Below are 19,477 nucleotides of genomic sequence, written 5' to 3' on the forward strand. Positions count from 1 at the left end.
TTTTGTTCCTCATTTGGTTTGCTTCCCCCAGACTTGGGCTATTCCAGATGCTCACCTGAATGATAGAGAATAAAAAGAAGCCAGTTGCTGTTACAGGGGTTGGGTTCTTTGGTGTGTTTTGGTGGGTACACTCATGCTTTCATTAATAAAGATTACTAGATGATAAATATTTTTGCAGCCTCGTGCCATTTTGTTTGAACCTATACGTGACTGCTGGCCAAACTGATATAAATAGTAAGTGAAGTAAATAAACTGCCTGTGGCTTCTCAGGAAGTCCTGCATTTGGGTCCTGTTATTCACTCAAACCTGACAATAACACATCACCCTGTTTTATCCACAACTGTAAATTTTCGGAGACATCCTGTTACATTTACTGAGATCAGCAACAGACTTGCTGAATTCAAACCTCAATAAAAATGTGAAAATGACTCAGCTTTTCCTTCTTTTGTTTTTACAGCATTATGGACTATAAGTTAAAGCAATTAATGATGCAGTGAATGATGGTCAAAGGGTTGATCTTTACACAGAGCACGTCTGTCCCTTTTTATTAGCCCATTACAATTATTCCCCCATCACTTTAAAAAGGCAACAAAACATGCATGAAACATTTCTTCAGAGATGTAATTCAGTTTTAATTATATAGCGCCAAATCAACACAACAGTCACTTCAAGGTGCTTTATATTGTAAGGTAAATACACTAAGTAATACAGAAAAAAAAAAAACCCCCAACAATTGAATGATCCTCTTTGAGCAAGTACCTGGCAACAGTGGGAAATAAAAACTCCCTTTTAACAGGAAGAAAGCTCTGGGAGATCAAGGCTCAGGAAGGGGCAGCCATTTGCCACAACTGGTTAAGGGAGAGCGGAGCAGGACAAAAGAAACACACTGTGGAAGAGAGACAAGTTAGTGTCACAATCTAAATGTTGAAGTTGGTCGACATTTTCAGATCAGACTTATGGTCTTTAAGCCAAGTTTAAAATTTGTTTTGAATGTCCTTGGTGTAGTTATTGATGCCATTTCTTTTTATGACAATCTGTTCTTAAATTGTGTTTTATTTCTCACAAAAGTGAAAAGATTATGGAAGAAAGTTGAGCCAAAGAACAGAGCTGGCTCTTAGACTTTGAGTATAGGAGGCCCTCAGCAGAACTTTTAAAGAGAATAAGAAACACAGAAAACCGTAGATAAGGAGGTGTGCTCTGACAGTGCAGCGCAGCACCCAGAAAGCTATTTGGCATTGGCAGAGAAGACTTAGGAAGTTATTCAGGAGCAAAACCCTGGTACTCAACTTTGCTGCTCAAACCTCAAATATATTGATACTTTTACGCCAATATACAATTTATTTCCAAAATTGTTACAACAAAGAAATAAAAAACCAAACATAGATTTCATAACTTTTTATGCTAATTATTATTTGAAAAGTCATTACAAAACAGGCAGTTTTTGAAAATTCAGATGTAACTCTAACTACAGTCATGAATAAGCGAACATGAATGGAGACTATGTGCTGTCTTAAGACGTTCAAGCAGGGCTCTAGAGTGCGACCAATTTGGTCGCAAATACGACCAAATTTTTCAGTGGTGCGACTAAAAAGAAATATTTGGTTGCACCTGTGCGACCAACTGTTTGGGTAGCAAAAAAAAATAAAAAATCTGCAACCTTCCCTGTGGTCAACAACATACATTTTGCCCCTATCGTGGACTAAACCAATCAGAGATAGTAAGGGGCGGGACCTCTCTGATTCGCCGTGGTCCAGATGAAGGTGCAGGTGGTAGTGGGAGGAGTAGCTTGAATAAAGCGATATCAATTCATTAAATCCTGAATGACTTTTAAATATAACTGTGTTTTGCCAGAAACGCCAGATTCTCAGATTAAAGCTCACAAAACCATTTCAACAACAACCAAACAGCAAATGAGAGCAGGTACACGGATTCACACAAAGACGTAAACACAGACCCGACGCATCAGAATCAGCTTTGTCTTTCTCGGCTTTCTCACCTGACGGCCTTAGACGGACACGCTGTCGGAGCTCAGCGATTCTGATGCGTCCGGTCTGTGTTTACGTCTTTTTGCGCTGATTCTGAGCTGCAGGTTTTGTCTCTTTCAACCAAAATTCATCGAGCCAGCAGCAAAAGAAGCAGCAAACTGCGCTTCACATTTGATCAATGTCGTCATGAATTTTGCTGTTTTGCTTCCACGACTATTAAAATCACACTCCATGCACAGCTAGCTCTCTCTCTATCTCTCTATATTATATAAATTATTATAAAATTTGTGTGCGCCTAACTTTTGTGCCGGTATGCCTAACTTTTTAAAGTTAGGCGTACTGGTACGCCCATGGCAAAAAGTTAGTCTAGAGCCCTGTCAAGGATCAATCGGTGTCAATTAGCAGAATGAAAGTGTTTCATGGATAAAATTGTAACTCCTGCGAGAGAAACAGAATGACGTTCTGTATAGTTTCATTTCAATTTGGCCATAAAAATATTACTTTTGTTTAGAAGATGGTGTAAACACTGTAAATAGTTATTTTAAAAGTTTTGCTCTATTCACTCCAATTCACTGAGGACCATCTTGAAAATGTCCTGAACTGAAGCCATTTTCCGAACTATAACAGGAAGGGAAAAGACTCTTCTTAGATTGGTTTTGGTGTTTCTGTGTGAAATCAGTAAAAGTATGAACATAATCGCCATCTAGTGGCAGAGAAAAGGAATTAAAACACTTTGTGAATGAGCTGCCACAGCAGTGGTCCAATCTTCTACTGTGTCAGGAGTATTCAGACAATTTTGACATACTTTTTTTCCACAATGGTAAAACCAATATTAGGTACATAATTCATGACAAATAAACATGTAAAAGGGGTTGATGATATAAAACAGCTCTGTATCAAAGGCAGTGTGGAGTAAGCAGACCTGCTTCTGTTCACTCTGAAGATGAAGCTACTTTAAGAAAACCCTCAGAGTCCCAGAGCTTCTTTCTTCACGCTGCAACCCAGCAGGACATTTCCAGCATCCACACACTCTGACACACACGGTGCTAAAAACACAAAACAGATATTAAAATAATGATTGTGGGAGGAAAGCTGTAGAATGAAACAGTTTTTTAAAGCTGTTATTTTATCTGTTACAATCATTGCTAGTACCATTGTGAGCACAGAGCCACGAGGCAGCCTTCATAGCCAGAAGCTCCCACTCGTCCTTTGCATCCATCTTGAAACCATGAAGCCAGATCAGAGCCAGAATGGTGGCCCACACTTCACTGCTGGTCTAATTCCCCAAATCAAAATCAATCAAATAAAACAGACAGAACACACATTTTACTTTCTACAACCAGTAATATTACATATGTTTGTGTACTTCTTTGTCACACGGGGTCACCAAGGTGGGCAGCTCTGCATATTTGATTTGGCAGATTATTACACTGGATGCTCTTCTGATGAAATCCCAAACTGTGATATCATAAATGCTCTAAAATAATGTGCTGACATGTTTTTACAACAACTGATGAGGAAAATAATTTCTGCTGCCGTGTGGTTTCTGGATAATATCAGACGCTGGTGCAGCTCAGTGGGAGGTTAGGAGTGTGATTACCACCAGTGTTTTAGCTTCTGATATGCAGATGTTTATTCTCAGGCTGTGAGGCAGGCCTACGTTTAGTTTGACTTCATTTTATTTGTTTTATGGTGTGTTTTTAATTTTATCATGTGTTTTTGTTCAAATTATAGAATCAAATCTGTTTTATCTCACATCATCATTTTGTGTTAATATTTAAATTGACAGCAGTGCATCTTTTCAGGCTTTGACTTTTCCACCTCCTCGTTGGTCTGTCCCAGTGCAGCAGCCAGAGCTGGATCAAGCAGCCAGCAGCCAGACGCCTCCTGCAGGGAGACTAACTGCAGCAAAGGGTCTCTGGGTGGCTGCTCAGGCACAGCAGCTGGAAAATCTAAGATGCAATAAAAACAAAACCTGATTATGGTGCTAGATGACAAACAGAACTCTACATGATAACTCAGTGCATAAAACACCGCACTGTAAACTATGCAACAGATAAATATTATGTTTTTCACTTGAAAATTACATCTTAAAAATGTAATCATTACATAAGAGCTCCACATCAAACACATTAATCACATCATCTTTGTAGTGAAATAGCTGATGACTCATTAAACGTTTCCATGCAATTTATCCACAGTGAAAAATATCCACTTTGCTGGATCTGAAAATCACGTTTTCCGAGATCAGACGAGAGCGGGCGTGTTCAGTTCACGTGCTGCTCTTTGGCAGTTTTACAGATTTTATTCTGAACATCTTTCTGAAGTGACTGGTTTTTGCTTGTATTCAGCAGAAACTGGAAACTAATCCAACTTGCTGAATGTATTTACACAGTCTTGTTTGCCTCCAGTGCAGTGTCTTTGTCACAAATGTGAGAAACAAATTAAAAGGTGATCATGCCAAAAGGTAGTGAAATTAATACAAAATTGTGAAGGCAAAGTGCCAGAAGAGTAAATACATGGTCACAAACTGTGTATCAGGTAAAATTGTCTAAGTGAGGGTTATGCTTGTGTTTTACTATAACACCATCTAGTGGATATCTAGTGCTCATTGTTCTTTGACAAATACTTTCAAATAGCTTCACAGTGCAAAGCAACCAGAACTGAAGGCAGATACAGTAAAGGCCTCGCAAGGGAGGAAACAACATTTGATATCTATGAGTTCTACACTCCAAACGGTCAATTATTAACAAAAAAACTTGCTTGTTCAATCCAATTTGAGCCTTTGAAAATGGGGGGATTGTATGAAAAAGGCCTAACTCCTGAACGAGCATTTTCAAGGATTTCAAGCACCTGTACCTGTTCAATGTTCACTTGAAAGACCCCCTTATAAAGTACTTCTAGCTGAAATGATGAGGACAAAATCCGTGCTGCTTGTTTGTGAAAAATCTGAAAGTTGTGGCTGTATAGACAAACACAGTGAAAAATTTCTGAAGTCTCAGTGTCTCCCTGTGTGTTGATGCAGAATGTGTGCACACAGAAGACTCAGTGCCAGTTATCAATTTAGTTATTTATTTTTTGCACTGCATTAGATAACATCAAAATAGTGTTTTCAAAAATGACAATAATATTCCCAATTGTGTTATTTTTATGTTGTAATCTTTATGAAAAAACTTAAAAAACAAACAAACAAAAACAAAACACCTACCTCATAATCTTTTGAGTCTGGTATATGGCGGGGCGCTGTGGACACCCAAGTTTGTGAATGCAATAGCTCAAGAACGAGACAATGTAGAATTTTTTAATTAATACCATGGTAGCATTTACTAAAAATCTCTGTAAGGTTTAAATCTCAGGGACCTTGACTTCAAGGTCAGAGCTTAACTTTTCTAAAGAAAAGAGGATTTTCCCATTTATAAAACATGTATGTCTACTAGGAGGCTAAAGGTTAGCACTATATTTAAAAAGAGTTACAAACAACAATTAGATGATGCTTAAAGCTGGTTTATTTAATAAACATCCAGTTTATTTCCAATTTGGATCAAATTATGTCTGATTGAAGGACTGATGTAATGGTAAGTTGTCCGCTGCTCCGCTTTGAATATTGGTAAGAACTTGACACAGAGATTACTTAATGGATTTTAAGCAAAATTGTGCCTTAGTTCAAGAACATATTCATCAGTTGTTTTTATGTTTTTAGGCTTTTTTTCCCTTTTCAATTTTCACAAGAATTGCTAGTTCCCCTAGAGTTTTGGCCACCTCAACAATCAAGTGATTCCCTATGAGCAAGCAATGAGCGACAGTGGGAAGGAAAAACTCCCTTCTAAAAGGAAGAAACCTTCGACAGAACCAGGCTCTTAAAGGGACAGCCATCTGTCGCGACTGGTTGGGGTGGGGGGAGTGAAAATTAAAAAAGACAAAAAAGCCAAAGTGATCATTATTGGAGCAGCTTAATTAATTCTTGCAATGTAATCTGCTGTTAATGGCTTTTTACAATCCCTGTTTGTGTTTTTGTCATTTTTGTCCGTGGTTGAAGCAATGCTGGAGATTGATTCTCTATGATCTTTCTGTTTTGAAGGCTGCTGAGAGACCACAAGGTTTGGTCCCCGTTTGCTACTCATGTCAGGGAGAACTCTTAGAGAGGCCAGGACTGAAAAAGGGGTGGTGGAGAACCTCCGAGGGTGTTATGCGCTGGTTTGGATCCAATGCTAACATCTCTTTGATTAGGCTGACAAATACATTTTGGATTTTTTCCTTGCCCCACATTATACTCAGCATTAGTCCAAGGTCATCGAGGCACTTAAGTGTTATGGATCGAGTGTCGTTGGACTGATAATCTGTTTCATCTTGAAATTGTTTTTCGGTCTTAAATGTCCAGCGTTGTCCGTTGTAGTTGTCTTTTATGAAATAGTTATCAGTGTAAAAGCCAGAGTCTAAAACATGATCTGGTGGCTGTCCCTGGGTCTGTATGATGAATTTCAAAACATCATAATCATTTCTCCCAGGGTAGAAAGGATACCCAGTAGCAAGCTCCACAGCTACCAGCCCCAGGGACCACATGTCTATTGCTTCATTAAATAGACTACCAATCATAACCTCAGGTGCTTTATAACCAACCGTCCCCACACAGTCACCAGGAATCACTGTAGATGCGGGACATGCAATGCCAAAGTCTATAAGTTTGACTTTGATGGGACACTCATAGCGGTCCACAACCATTATGTTTCCAGGTTTGAGGTCAGCATGCACTATTCCCACAGAACCCAGGTGGGACAGGGCATTTGTGAGTTGATGTAAAATTGGCCTGATTTCGCTTATGGGGAGACCCTGGTTTTCCGGGTCCTCTATGTAGTCCCACAGGCTTTGGTCAAGGAGTTCAAAATTTAAGCAGATGCGGTCACCGTCGATGAAAAAGTCGTTCCATTGAACAATGTTGCATCTATCTGCATCCAAGCCTCGCAGCTGCTCCAGGATGAGAATTTCCATTTTTGCCTGTTGGAGAATTTTAGGGTTATTTTTGTTGACTTTAATAGCAACAACTTTGTTGGTTTTTGTATTGCAACATTTGGTTACAATACCAAAGCCCCCTTCTCCAAGGAAACCCTCGACCTCGTAGTGACCTCCCAAAAGGGTCCCTTTAGATATTTCAAGATCATCTATAGAGGAGGATGTGTTGGCTGATGCGTTGACGTATTCTTGTTGAGAAAATTCTTCTGAGTATTGGGAACTGCAGCTGATTTTCTGTGATTCTTCTCTTTTGCAACTAGAAGGCTGCTGAGAGACCACAAGGTTTTGTCCCCCTGTGCTACTCATGTCAGTGCAGGGAGAACTCTTAGAGAGGCCAGGACTGAAAAAGGGGTGGTGGAGAACCTCCGAGGGTGTTATGCGCTGGTTTGGATCCAATGCTAACATCTCTTTGATTAGGCTGACAAATACAGTTTGGATTTTTTCCCTGCCCCACATTATACTCAGCATTAGTCCAAGGTCATCGAGGCACTTAAGTTTTATGGATCGAGTGTCGTTGGACTGATAATCTGTTTCATCTTGAAATTGTCTTTCGGTCTTAAATGTCCAGTGTTGTCCGTTGTAGTTGTCTTTTATGAAATAGTTATCAGTGTAAAAGCCAGAGTCTAAAACATGATCTGGTGGCTGTCCCTGGGTCTGTATGATGAATTTCAAAACATCATAATCATTTCTCCCAGGGTAGAAAGGATACCCAGTAGCAAGCTCCACAGCTACCAGCCCCAGGGACCACATGTCTATTGCTTCATTAAATAGACTACCAATCATAACCTCAGGTGCTTTATAACCAACCGTCCCCACACAGTCACCAGGAATCACTGTAGATGCGGGACATGCAATGCCAAAGTCTATAAGTTTGACTTTGATGGGACACTCATAGCGGTCCACAACCATTATGTTTCCAGGTTTGAGGTCAGCATGCACTATTCCCAAAGAACCCAGGTGGGACAGGGCATTTGTGAGTTGATGTAAAATTGGCCTGATTTCGCTTATGGGGAGACCCTGGTTTTCCGGGTCCTCTATGTAGTCCCACAGGCTTTGGTCAAGGAGTTCAAAATTTAAGCAGATGCGGTCACCGTCGATGAAAAAGTCGTTCCATTGAACAATGTTGCATCTATCTGCATCCAAGCCTCGCAGCTGCTCCAGGATGAGAATTTCCATTTTTGCCTGTTGGAGAATTTTAGGGTTATTTTTGTTGACTTTAATAGCAACAACTTTGTTGGTTTTTGTATTGCAACATTTGGTTACAATACCAAAGCCCCCTTCTCCAAGGAAACCCTCGACCTCGTAGTGACCTCCCAAAAGGGTCCCTTTAGATATTTCAAGATCATCTATAGAGGAGGATGTGTTGGCTGATGCGTTGACGTATTCTTGTTGAGAAAATTCTTCTGAGGTTTGGGAACTGCAGCTGATTTTCTGTGATTCTTCTCTTTTGCAACTAGAAGGCTGCTGAGAGACCACAAGGTTTTGTCCCCCTGTGCTACTCATGTCAGTGCAGGGAGAACTCTTAGAGAGGCCAGGATTGAAAAAGGGGTGGTGGAGAACCTCCGAGGGTGTTATGCGCTGGTTTGGATCCAATGCTAACATCTCTTTGATTAGGCTGACAAATACAGTTTGGATTTTTTCCCAGCCCCACATTATACTCAGCATTAGTCCAAGGTCATCGAGGCACTTAAGTTTTATGGATCGAGTGTCGTTGGACTGATAATCTGTTTCATCTTGAAATTGTCTTTCGGTCTTAAATGTCCAGTGTTGTCCGTTGTAGTTGTCTTTTATGAAATAGTTATCAGTGTAAAAGCCAGAGTCTAAAACATGATCTGGTGGCTGTCCCTGGGTCTGTATGATGAATTTCAAAACATCATAATCATTTCTCCCAGGGTAGAAAGGATACCCAGTAGCAAGCTCCACAGCTACCAGCCCCAGGGACCACATGTCTATTGCTTCATTAAATAGACTACCAATCATAACCTCAGGTGCTTTATAACCAACCGTCCCCACACAGTCACCAGGAATCACTGTAGATGCGGGACATGCAATGCCAAAGTCTATAAGTTTGACTTTGATGGGACACTCATAGCGGTCCACAACCATTATGTTTCCAGGTTTGAGGTCAGCATGCACTATTCCCACAGAACCCAGGTGGGACAGGGCATTTGTGAGTTGATGTAAAATTGGCCTGATTTCGCTTATGGGGAGACCCTGGTTTTCCGGGTCCTCTATGTAGTCCCACAGGCTTTGGTCAAGGAGTTCAAAATTTAAGCAAATGCGGTCACCGTCGATGAAAAAGTCGTTCCATTGAACAATGTTGCATCTATCTGCATCCAAGCCTCGCAGCTGCTCCAGGATGAGAATTTCCATTTTTGCCTGTTGCAGAATTTCAGGGTTATTTTTGTTGACTTTGATAGCAACAAATTCGTTGGTTTTTGTATTGCAACATTTGGTTACAATACCAAAGCCCCCTTCTCCAAGGAAACCCTCGACCTCGTAGTGACCTCCCAAAAAGGTCCCTTTAGATATTTCAAGATCATCTATAGAGGAGGATGTGTTGGCTGATGCGTTGACGTATTCTTGTTGAGAAAATTCTTCTGAGGTTTGGGAACTGCAGCTGATTTTCTGTGATTCTTCTCTTTTGCAACTAGAAGGCTGCTGAGAGACCACAAGGTTTTGTCCCCCTGTGCTACTCATGTCAGTGCAGGGAGAACTCTTAGAGAGGCCAGGATTGAAAAAGGGGTGGTGGAGAACCTCCGAGGGTGTTATGCGCTGGTTTGGATCCAATGCTAACATCTCTTTGATTAGGCTGACAAATACATTTTGGATTTTTTCCCAACACCCCCTTATCTTCAGTAGTTGTTCAAGGTCATCGAGGCACTTAAGTTTTATGCATCGAGTGTCCTTGGACTGACAACCTGTCTCATCTTGAAATTGTCTTTCGGTCTTAAATGTCCAGTGTTGTCCGTTGTAGTTGTCTTTTATGAAATAGTTATCAGTGTAAAAGCCAGAGTCTAAAACATGATCTGGTGGCTGTCCCTGGGTCTGTATGATGAATTTCAAAACATCATAATCATTTCTCCCAGGGTAGAAAGGATACCCAGTAGCAAGCTCCACAGCTACCAGCCCCAGGGACCACATGTCTATTGCTTCATTAAATAGACTACCAATCATAACCTCAGGTGCTTTATAACCAACCGTCCCCACACAGTCACCAGGAATCACTGTAGATGCGGGACATGCAAAACCAAAGTCTGTAAGTTTGACTTTGATTGGACACTCATAGCGGTCCACAACCATTATGTTTCCAGGTTTGAGGTCAGCATGCACTATTCCCAAAGAACCCAGGTGGGACAGGGCATTTGCGAGCTGAAATAACACTGGCCTGATTTCTGTTACTGGGAGAACCCGGTTCCTCCGGTACCGCATGTACTGCCACAGGCTTTCATCGAGGAGTTCAAAATTTAAGCAGATGCGGTCACCGTCGATGAAAAAGTCGTTCCATTTAACAATGTTGCATCTATCTGCATCCAAGCCTCGCAGCTTCTCCAGTATGTAAATTTCCATTTTCGCCTGTTGCAGAATTTCAGGGTCGCTCTTGTTGACTTTAATAGCAACGACTTTGTTGGTTTTTGTATTGCAACATTTGGTTACAATACCAAAGCCCCCTTCTTCAAGGAAACCCTCGACCTTGTAGTGACCTCCCAAAAGGGTCCCTTTACATATTTCAAGATGATTTGAGGTGAAAGTCATCTTGACTGAAATGTGTTTGTTTGCTCAGTGAATTGGTGAGAACGTTTAAAAAAAATTTCAGTGACTCTGAAGAGGTTTACAAATACTTTCAAATATAGCTCTGGTCGAACGTTTGAAGGCTGCGAACAAACTGACTAAAACTTGCTGCTCCTGACCCCTATTTATAGAAAAACTTCAAAGGCTCAAAGGCATGTGCTTGTGACATCATCACATGTCCTTGTGACATCATCACATGTCCTTGTGACATCATCACTCTTCATGAATCAGATTGTCACATGACATTTTAGAATGGGGATGTTTTTTTTTAAAACCGTTTTCAAATTTAACCCTCTGTGGTCCAGGGTATAATTGGCCGTTCTTGACTATTTTTGATTTTACCTCTATATTTCACCTTTAAAATATGTTTTTCTTGCCTTATTTGGCACCATTATTTTCAGCACAACCTCAAATATCTCAAAGTCAAAGTCAACTTTATTTGTCAATTCTGCCACATGTACAGGACATACAGAGAATAGAAATTTCGTTACTCTCAAACCCTAGATGAAATAGCAAATGAACATTTAAATATAAGAGAGTGATTAAAAAATGCAAATAAAATAATTAAAAAGTAAAAATTTAAATAAATACAATACAATTTAACAAGAAAGCTATGCAATATACAATATACAATATTCAGGTAAGGGTAAATGACATTGAGTGTAAACCAGGCAGAGTAGTGCAAATAGGCAAATAGTGCAAATGGAGATCTAGTAATATACGGTTAGAGATAGTATAACAACAAAGTCTTATGAGGTAATGGCAGTCCAATGCTCCACAAAGTGACTGGTAACTGGTGCAGGCCAGTGAGTGAGTCAGAGAGTGTGTGTGTGTGTATGTGACAGAGTTCAGTGAGACCATGGAGGAGAGGAGGGGAGAGGGGGCAGAATCGGGAGGGAGTTAAGCTTCCTGACAGCCTGATGGATGAAGCTGTCCTTCAGTCTGCTGGTCCTGGCCTGGAGACTCCGCAGTCTCCTCCCTGACGGCAGCAGCTTGAAGAAGCTTTGCATTGGGTGCGTGGGATCAGCCGCTATGCAAAGGGCTTTTTTAGTGAGACGGGTGCTGTAAATGTCCTGGAGGGAGGGGAGAGAGACACCAATGATCCTCTCTGCAGCTCTCACTATGCGTTGGAGGGTTCTATGACAGGACGCATTGCAGGCTCCAAACCACACAGTGATGCAGCTCGACAGGATGCTCTCGATGGTGCCTCTGTAGAAAGTGTACATGAGAAATTTGAGTTATTGTTTTCATTTTGGTATACTATATTAGCACAGTTGATCTAAATTAATAACACAATAAATTGTGTGTGCATCTCCTGTTTTGTCATGGTTGTATGTCCCGGTTCGTGACAGGCTGCATGAGCTCATCTGGTGGGAGTGTAGTACTGTAGAATTTCAGGCATAAAAACGTGGTTTTCACAGACCTTGTCACAGGGTCTGAGTTGGAAGATTTTGGTAAAGCTTTGTCCCTGAGGTAGTTGAAAAACCCCAGTTGGGTAAAGCGTTTGGGTTTTTTTGTTAACAGACATGCTTATCTATTTAGTTGGTGTTATTTTTTCAGCTAAATTTTTTAGTGCAATTAGCACTTTCAGCATCAATCCATAGCAATGTGTTGTATTTTTCACATTGTCTGTGTGTAAAATACATATGTAAGCATAGATTACACAAAGGATCCTGCACGCCAAGCTGGATACAAATAGAAATCCCTGGAAACAATTCTTTCTGCGCTTAAGAGCAGCTTCCTATTGCAACGCTGGAGGATTTGTCACCATTACTGGATACGCTGCAGAAGCACAGCAAAGCAGTGACTGTGTGGAGTCGAAAACTATTACACCAACTACACTACACAGTCACCCACATTACTCCCTCCAACAGAGGTGGACAACGTCTTTGGGACAACGTCACAGAACACAGAAACGTCACAGGGCTTTGGAGCGTGACGTTACATGAGGCGGGCCACGCCCCCTGCCGCCATCACAGTAGGCCAGACAAAGGATACAGCTTCAGCTATGGTACGTGTTGTGTAGTCGGTTGCAACGTTAAAGCTCACGATCGTGAAGGCAAGAAACTGGATTAATCTTTTCATCGTTTTCCATCCTGGCGGCAACGTGAGGGATCCCATGTATCCACCAAACAAAGACGCCAGGCATGGATTGCAGCGGTGAGACGAGCGGATATCGAGTTCCGTGCAATCCCCAGCTTTTTGTTGGTTTGCTCGCGGCATTTTCTCTCCGGTGAGTTCTAAAGTAATTCATATCACTATCCGATTGTTGAGTCTGACGTCACTAGCCGTGTCTGGGCCTAAACTCTGCTGCAGGTCCATATATCAAATGATCACTGTGGCATTACTGAGAGTTAAAACACTGTCTTAAGTCTTTCATCTTTAATAAAATTATCAGCGTTCTGCTCTACCAGGTGTAACAACTGAGTTAAACATCCAGGCATCCATGACAATGGAATTTATGACATATGAGTTAGAAGTTAGCAGCAAGTTAGCTCGCTAGCTTCTATCTAAATACAATATAGCATGTCCTGACTGCGGGGTTTTGGAAACAAATTAAAACGTACAGCTTTCTTATCACTTCCAACATAAATGAAGACAGAAAACTAAACAGCAGTGACATTTGTAGGGTTACTGAACTTGGGCTAGCTGGTATATAATGATGTGCTACGTGACCGCTAGCGACACAGCTATGTTAGCATAATATAAACACGCTAACTTTTTTTCCACTCGATAAAAGTTAACGTGAGTGTTCTCGGTGGTCAGGAACAAATGTAATCGCATGGCAGGATGCTGTAAAAGGACCAAACTAAAAGGCTTTTAGTGGGGGTTTTTTCAATGCGCTGCGGTCATAGATAATGAGATAAAACATGCTAATGTGTGATGCTGCAGAACCACGTCATGTCGACTGAATAGCTTTTGATTTGGCATTATTGCAGGCAAACCAGCATATGAAATGGATGTAACAAATCCAGTGGTGATGGGAGTGACAGCGTCACGGAAGCTGAAGGGCAGACGAAGGACTGTGTGTGCAGTCAACAGGGCAGAGCAGAAATAAACCGGCTGTTGGAGGAGAACAGACTGCTTCGAGCACAGTTGCAAAAGACAGAGCTGAATGAAACTTTCTTAAAGGACGATACCGAAAAAGTAAGATATTACACTGGACTATATTGTTATGCAGTCTTAATGTCCCTCTTCAACACTGTCAAAGATTTCCTGCCAATATCGAAGAAACTGACAGGTTTCCAAATGCTCTTACTCACACTAATGCGTCTGAGACTTGATCTTCCAGTCCAGCATCTTTGTCATCTATTCCATGTGTCGCACAAAACACTGTCTTCTGTCTTCACCGATACCGTTGATGTTTTGGGCAGACTGACAGAAAGAAGGATGACCTCAAAAAGTGATATAGTCCAGACAGAGCTTACAAATGATGGGCCATTTGCTAAACCTGCAGCACACACTGCTTTCTATGTGAAAGAACCATTCTGTGAGAAAAACTCTACTGCTCATTTGATCTATGACCTCTGAAAAACAGTTCATGATTTCCATTACTATTCAATTATATAAAAAAAGTACATTCCCTGGGTTATACAGCACTGATATGCAAAGCTTAATTGTATATCTGTAACTCTAGAACTGCAGTATTTGTAGTTTTCTTAGTTTAATATTTCAATTTCATATTCTTCTTCTAAGTATAAAATCCCTTTTGTTATATTTGTCTCGTTAATTTAACTGAAATACACTGAAAATTGCTCACAAATTAAGGTTTATGTGTCAATACAAATGCAGGTTTTATTGCTGGGAGCTTCCCGTGATGCACTGACTATTTCTTCTTCCATGACACTAATGTTTTGTCTTTGCTTCATCATTTATGTACTGTACTGTATCCCCAGTTTTCCAGCGAGGGCTGCGTACATTTTGATTGCATTAACGTTTTTATCCAGCCTTTATGTGCAAGCTTGAGCTGCAAAATTCAAATGTAGTTACTGACAGGCCAAAGTGCAACAGGGAAGAGATTAAATGGGATCAAAGGGAGTGGCATTATAAATTCCTTCCTTCCTGAGATTCAAATCCTCCAATCAAAACGGTGCCAGCAATGCAAAGACAGATTTCTTTAAAAGATTGGACACAATAACAAAGTCAGTCGTTTATTTATTAAAGCACTGTTAATAATTTTAGTTGCTGCTATTTCAAATAAATGTTTGGTACAACAAATTTCTCCGTGTTCTGTCTCAGGCTTTATTCGGGCCCTGGTACTAGAGCTATGGTCTGTTCTTGAGTGCAGCAGTGACGACATCAGAGTGGTCCGTCCCAAACCAACTCCCATTGACCCCACAGATAGGAGTTGCATTAAGGTATTGTATGTATGTGCGTGCGTGTGTGTGTGAGAGAGAGGGAGAAGGAGAAACTTCCTGGAGCCCACAATGCCCCAATTTTTAGATATCTACATAATAGTACAGACACAGATCTCTTAGAAGTTTTGCTTTTCCATCATGTTTTTAGCTCACTGGTTACAAAGGTGTTTAAATTGATTAAAATTAAATTGATTCCAATTATTATTAACCCAGGACTCAGAATAGTGGTCCATGTGTTGCTGTGATACCAGCAGCCATGTAGAAAATTCACTTGTGAATATTCATATTTAAGAAACTGGCAATAGTGATTTTGTTAACAAGAAAGGCTTTTTGCTGATTGGTTTATGGGTGTCTGGGCAAATAAGCCTTACTTTCATAAGACTGCATTTTTAGTTATGTTTTTGGCAGAATTTCTCTCAGGAAATGTCAATGGTTTATTTAAATTAAACAAGACATTCTACAGGTTGAATAAAAACACTCAGACTGTTGTTCAAGGTTCAACAATGAAGACGTGCACGGGTGGAAGCTCGAAGGAGATCCACACCCGAGGCCTTGCAGTCAGATTTATTTATACAAAGGGACAGTTGCATTTCCTGTTTTTCAAGCATATTTATCAGCATGTGTGTGTGTTCTGTGTGTGTGTGTGTGTGTACGTGACAGGATGTAATGGCATGTGATACACAAATATATGAGCATTGTAATACATTCGAAAGCTTCATAACGGAGGTATCTTTTAATAATAGACATCTGCAGTTTAAACTTTAAGAGTTACTTCTAATGTCCCTGTGAAATATATGAACATTCTGAAGCATGCTAAGTAATAAAACCTTAATGCATAAGTGAATAAATCATAGTACAACTTAAATTCTTCTAACATTCCCTCCTGTTGTTCAAATATTTCATCTGTAACTTTATTGAGTTCAGTAGACAATCACTTGTGAAACATTTTCAATTGCCACGTCATTGACTAAGTACAGACGGAAACTACACATAGTCGTCATCTTCTTCACTGTCCGGGTTCTGATCGCTGTCATAGGCTGCGGGATTATGCACTGCTACATAAGCATTAACGGAATGAGCTATCATATTTGACACCATTTTCTTAAAGCAGGGTATTACACAGGTTGTGAAAACACACATTAATAAGAGTAAGGAGGCAATTCCAACAAGTCCTTTAATCAACAGGGACCTCCACGATCCGTTCAATAACCATGTTAACCAATCTTCAGGATCTAATATTTTGTCTTTTTGTTCTGCATTTCTAATTTGTTTCAGCACGTTTAGAGCGTCGGTCATGTTAGGTGAGTGTATGTTGTCTGGAATGTATGTGTTCTATCGTACACATAGCGGTACCAAGCGTTGTTCATCCAGGGGTGGTCATGGTCCTGTGTCAGGTCACATAGGTGTGAATCGTCGTGTGTCCATCTTTTACTGTGGGTGATCTCTTGGTCTTGTTTCCATAGGTCGCAGGGGTTGGTGCCATTGGGGTCAACACCATATCCTCTTGGACAGTAGGGATTGCAGGGGTTGTCCCTGCAGGCTATGTCCATGCAGATGGCGGCGAGTGCTGTAAACACTGAGATGATGAATAGAAAACACAGGGTTATGCATATGGTCAAGTAGCAGTTTTCAGACCAGTTCTGGGGGTTTAAGCGATCTCTCCATTGTGGGCTTCTGGGGGCTTCTTCTTCTGGGCTGCTCGTCTGCTCCTCCTCCAGCTCCTCTAATTCCTCCATCTCCATCTCCATGTCAGGCATCACGATTGGTCCCCACACCGGGCAGGTAGGCTAGGTTTGAGTCAAGGGAGCGATCTTCCCGACTGCAGCCTCTTTAGGCCTCCCGTGTGGCGACCCCTGGCCAGAGGAGCGAAATCACCTGTGTTGCCACCTGTGACCCTACTCCCCACCAGGCGGTACACAAAGAGGTTTGGAGAGAGCTGGAGTCTATGTGTTGGGCTCAACCTTCTTAGTGTGACTCTGGTGTATCCACGACGGCCTTTCAGCTATTTTGCAGGCTGTAGGGGTCGTCAGAAGAACCTGATAGGGGCCTTCCCACCTTGGTGTGGTCCAGCTTTTCCGCTGGAGGACCTTGATCAGGATCCAATCACCTGGCTTCAATCTGGAAGAAACTGGAGAAGAATCATCCGGCAGTTGGTTGTTCAGTACTATGTCTTTGTTTTTTTAACAGTTCAGTCATCCATTCTGCTAGTGTGGTTTCTCTGATTGACTTGTCTATGGGTTCGCTAGTTAAAGGTCATCCAGTTTAGTGGACGTTACCATTCCTCTGTTTTGCCATATCTTAGCGAAATGATGAACTGCAGCGAAAACGTATTGGCTGTCAGTGTGGATGTTTATTGCTTCGCCTTTGTGTAGCTCACAAGCTCTAATAACAGCAGTTAGCTCAGCACTCTGGGCTGAGTGAGAGGAGGTGAGGGGCTCTGCCTCTATTACAGTATCAGTTGTGGTTACTGCATAACCCACACGGCTTTTCCCCAAGCTATCTTTTGCTGCAGAGCCATCTACAAAAACGTTCTTGTAGCTTTGCTGTGGTGTGCTATAGATATCTGCTCTTGGTTTCGTGTCCTCATCTAATTTTTGCATACAACAGTGTTGTTCACCATCCTCCTCTGTGGGGAGGAGAGTGCTTGGGTTTGGCTGACCACATTTCTCGATTGTGATGTGCGACTGTGACAATAGGATGCCTACATATGAAAGCTGTCTTGCATGTGTCAGATATGATAGATTTGCTTGCAGTAGGATCGAGGTCACAGCGTGTGGCACCTTGATAATCAGGGTGTGTCCGAGGATAAGGTCAGCGGACTTTTTCACTGCTTCCGCTGCAGCCGCACAAGCTTGCACGCACGACGGTAGTCCTGCTGCTACTGAGTCTAATCTGCATGAGTAAAATGCTAGAGGCCTTTGCTTCTCGCCAAATGCTTGAGTTAGCACTGCTCTCATGTAGCCTGAGCCTCCGTCTACATGCAAATAGAAAGGCTTGTCATAGTCTGGCAATGCTAAAACTGTACGTGTTTGTAGCGCAAGTTTTAGATCATGAAATGCTTTTTCTGCTTTTGGTGTCCACTCTATTTTGTCTTTTAGAGCTAAGTGTTTGCCATAGATCAGATCCTGCAGAGGCTGCACTAAAAGTGCGTATTCGGGAATCCAGCATCTGCAGAAATTACATAGGCCTAAATAGCTCATCATTTGCTGCTTTGTGAGAGGTTTTGCTGCGTTCTGCACTGCTAGTTTTCTGCTGTCTAACAGTGTCCTGCCCTCTCCTGTGAGTTTGTGGCCAAGGTATGTAACTTCCTGGCTCCAGAGCTGTAGCTTGTGTTGTGAGACTTTGTGACCCTGTTCTGCCAGATGTCTCAATACCTTCAAAGTATTTGCTTTGCAGTCGACCTGCGTGTGTCCGGTGACCAGGATGTCGTCTACATATAATAGGAATTGTCCTGGAGCAGGCAGAGTGCAAAAAGACATAGATTTCTTTAAAGCTTCTGCATACAGGGTGGGGCTGTTTTGGAAACCCTGTGGTAGCCTTGTGTAGGTGTATTTTTGCCCATCAAATGTGAAACCAAACAACCCGCGTGAGCCAGGGTGCAGTGGTACAGAGAAGAACGCGTTTGATAAGTCTATCACTGAAAACCACTGTTCTTTCCGTGTCACTTGATTTAAGATGGTGTGAGGATTGGCAACTACTGGTGGAATTTGCTCAGTTATCTCGTTGATGGCTCTCAGGTAATGTACAAGCCTATACTTTCCTGTGTTTGCCTTTTTAATTGGGAAGATAGGCGTGTTACAAATTGTTTCATTTGTTTTTACTAATATTCCCGCTTTTTCCATGTCTGCAATCACTGGGCGAATTCCTGCCTTTGCTTCTGCAGATAGTGGATATTGCGGCTTCATTGGTCTGTGTTTTGAAATTACCTTTACTTGTATTGAGTCAGCGTTTTTTATCAGGCCGACATCTGTTGGTCCAGTGGACCATAGGGATTTTGGCAAGTTTGCAATGTCTGTTTCATCTACAGGTGCCAACAGCGATCATTCTGCCCTCTCAGTTACAAGGCATGTTTAAATAATTTCTTGTTTCTCAAAGAATTCACACATTTCACTCATCTTACATATTTCAACTTTGAAGTTAAAGTTTTCTTATTCCATCTCTCTCTCTATATATATATATTTAAACTTTGAATTGCTCACAGTTTACAGCTCTAAAACTGGGCATTGCCACAAATTTGTTTCCAAACCGACAAAATAAAATAATCAAATAAAACAAAAAACAAAAACAAAACATACATGAGTCAGGACACAAAAAGAAAAATGCTGCTACTGAAAC

The 19,477-nt window shown here is 41.3% G+C and overlaps 2 long non-coding RNA genes across 2 annotated transcripts; one reads left to right on the forward strand and one right to left on the reverse strand.

The window, feature by feature from the left end:
- Nucleotides 1-11,201: 11,201 nt before the first annotated feature.
- Nucleotides 11,202-14,133, reverse strand: LOC145420099 (uncharacterized). Its single transcript, XR_013901382.1, has 2 exons — nucleotides 14,048-14,133; nucleotides 11,202-11,993 (listed from the first exon to the last, which is right to left on the reverse strand). It is a non-coding gene; the product is annotated as an uncharacterized LOC145420099 (long non-coding RNA).
- On the forward strand, nucleotides 11,986-14,346 carry LOC145420093 (uncharacterized). Its single transcript, XR_013901376.1, has 2 exons — nucleotides 11,986-13,017; nucleotides 13,724-14,346. It is a non-coding gene; the product is annotated as an uncharacterized LOC145420093 (long non-coding RNA).
- Nucleotides 14,347-19,477: the final 5,131 nt, after the last annotated feature.

This window comes from Astatotilapia calliptera, chromosome 14, assembly GCF_964374335.1.
Source record: "Astatotilapia calliptera chromosome 14, fAstCal68.1, whole genome shotgun sequence".
NCBI classification, from domain to species: Eukaryota; Metazoa; Chordata; class Actinopteri; order Cichliformes; family Cichlidae; genus Astatotilapia; species Astatotilapia calliptera.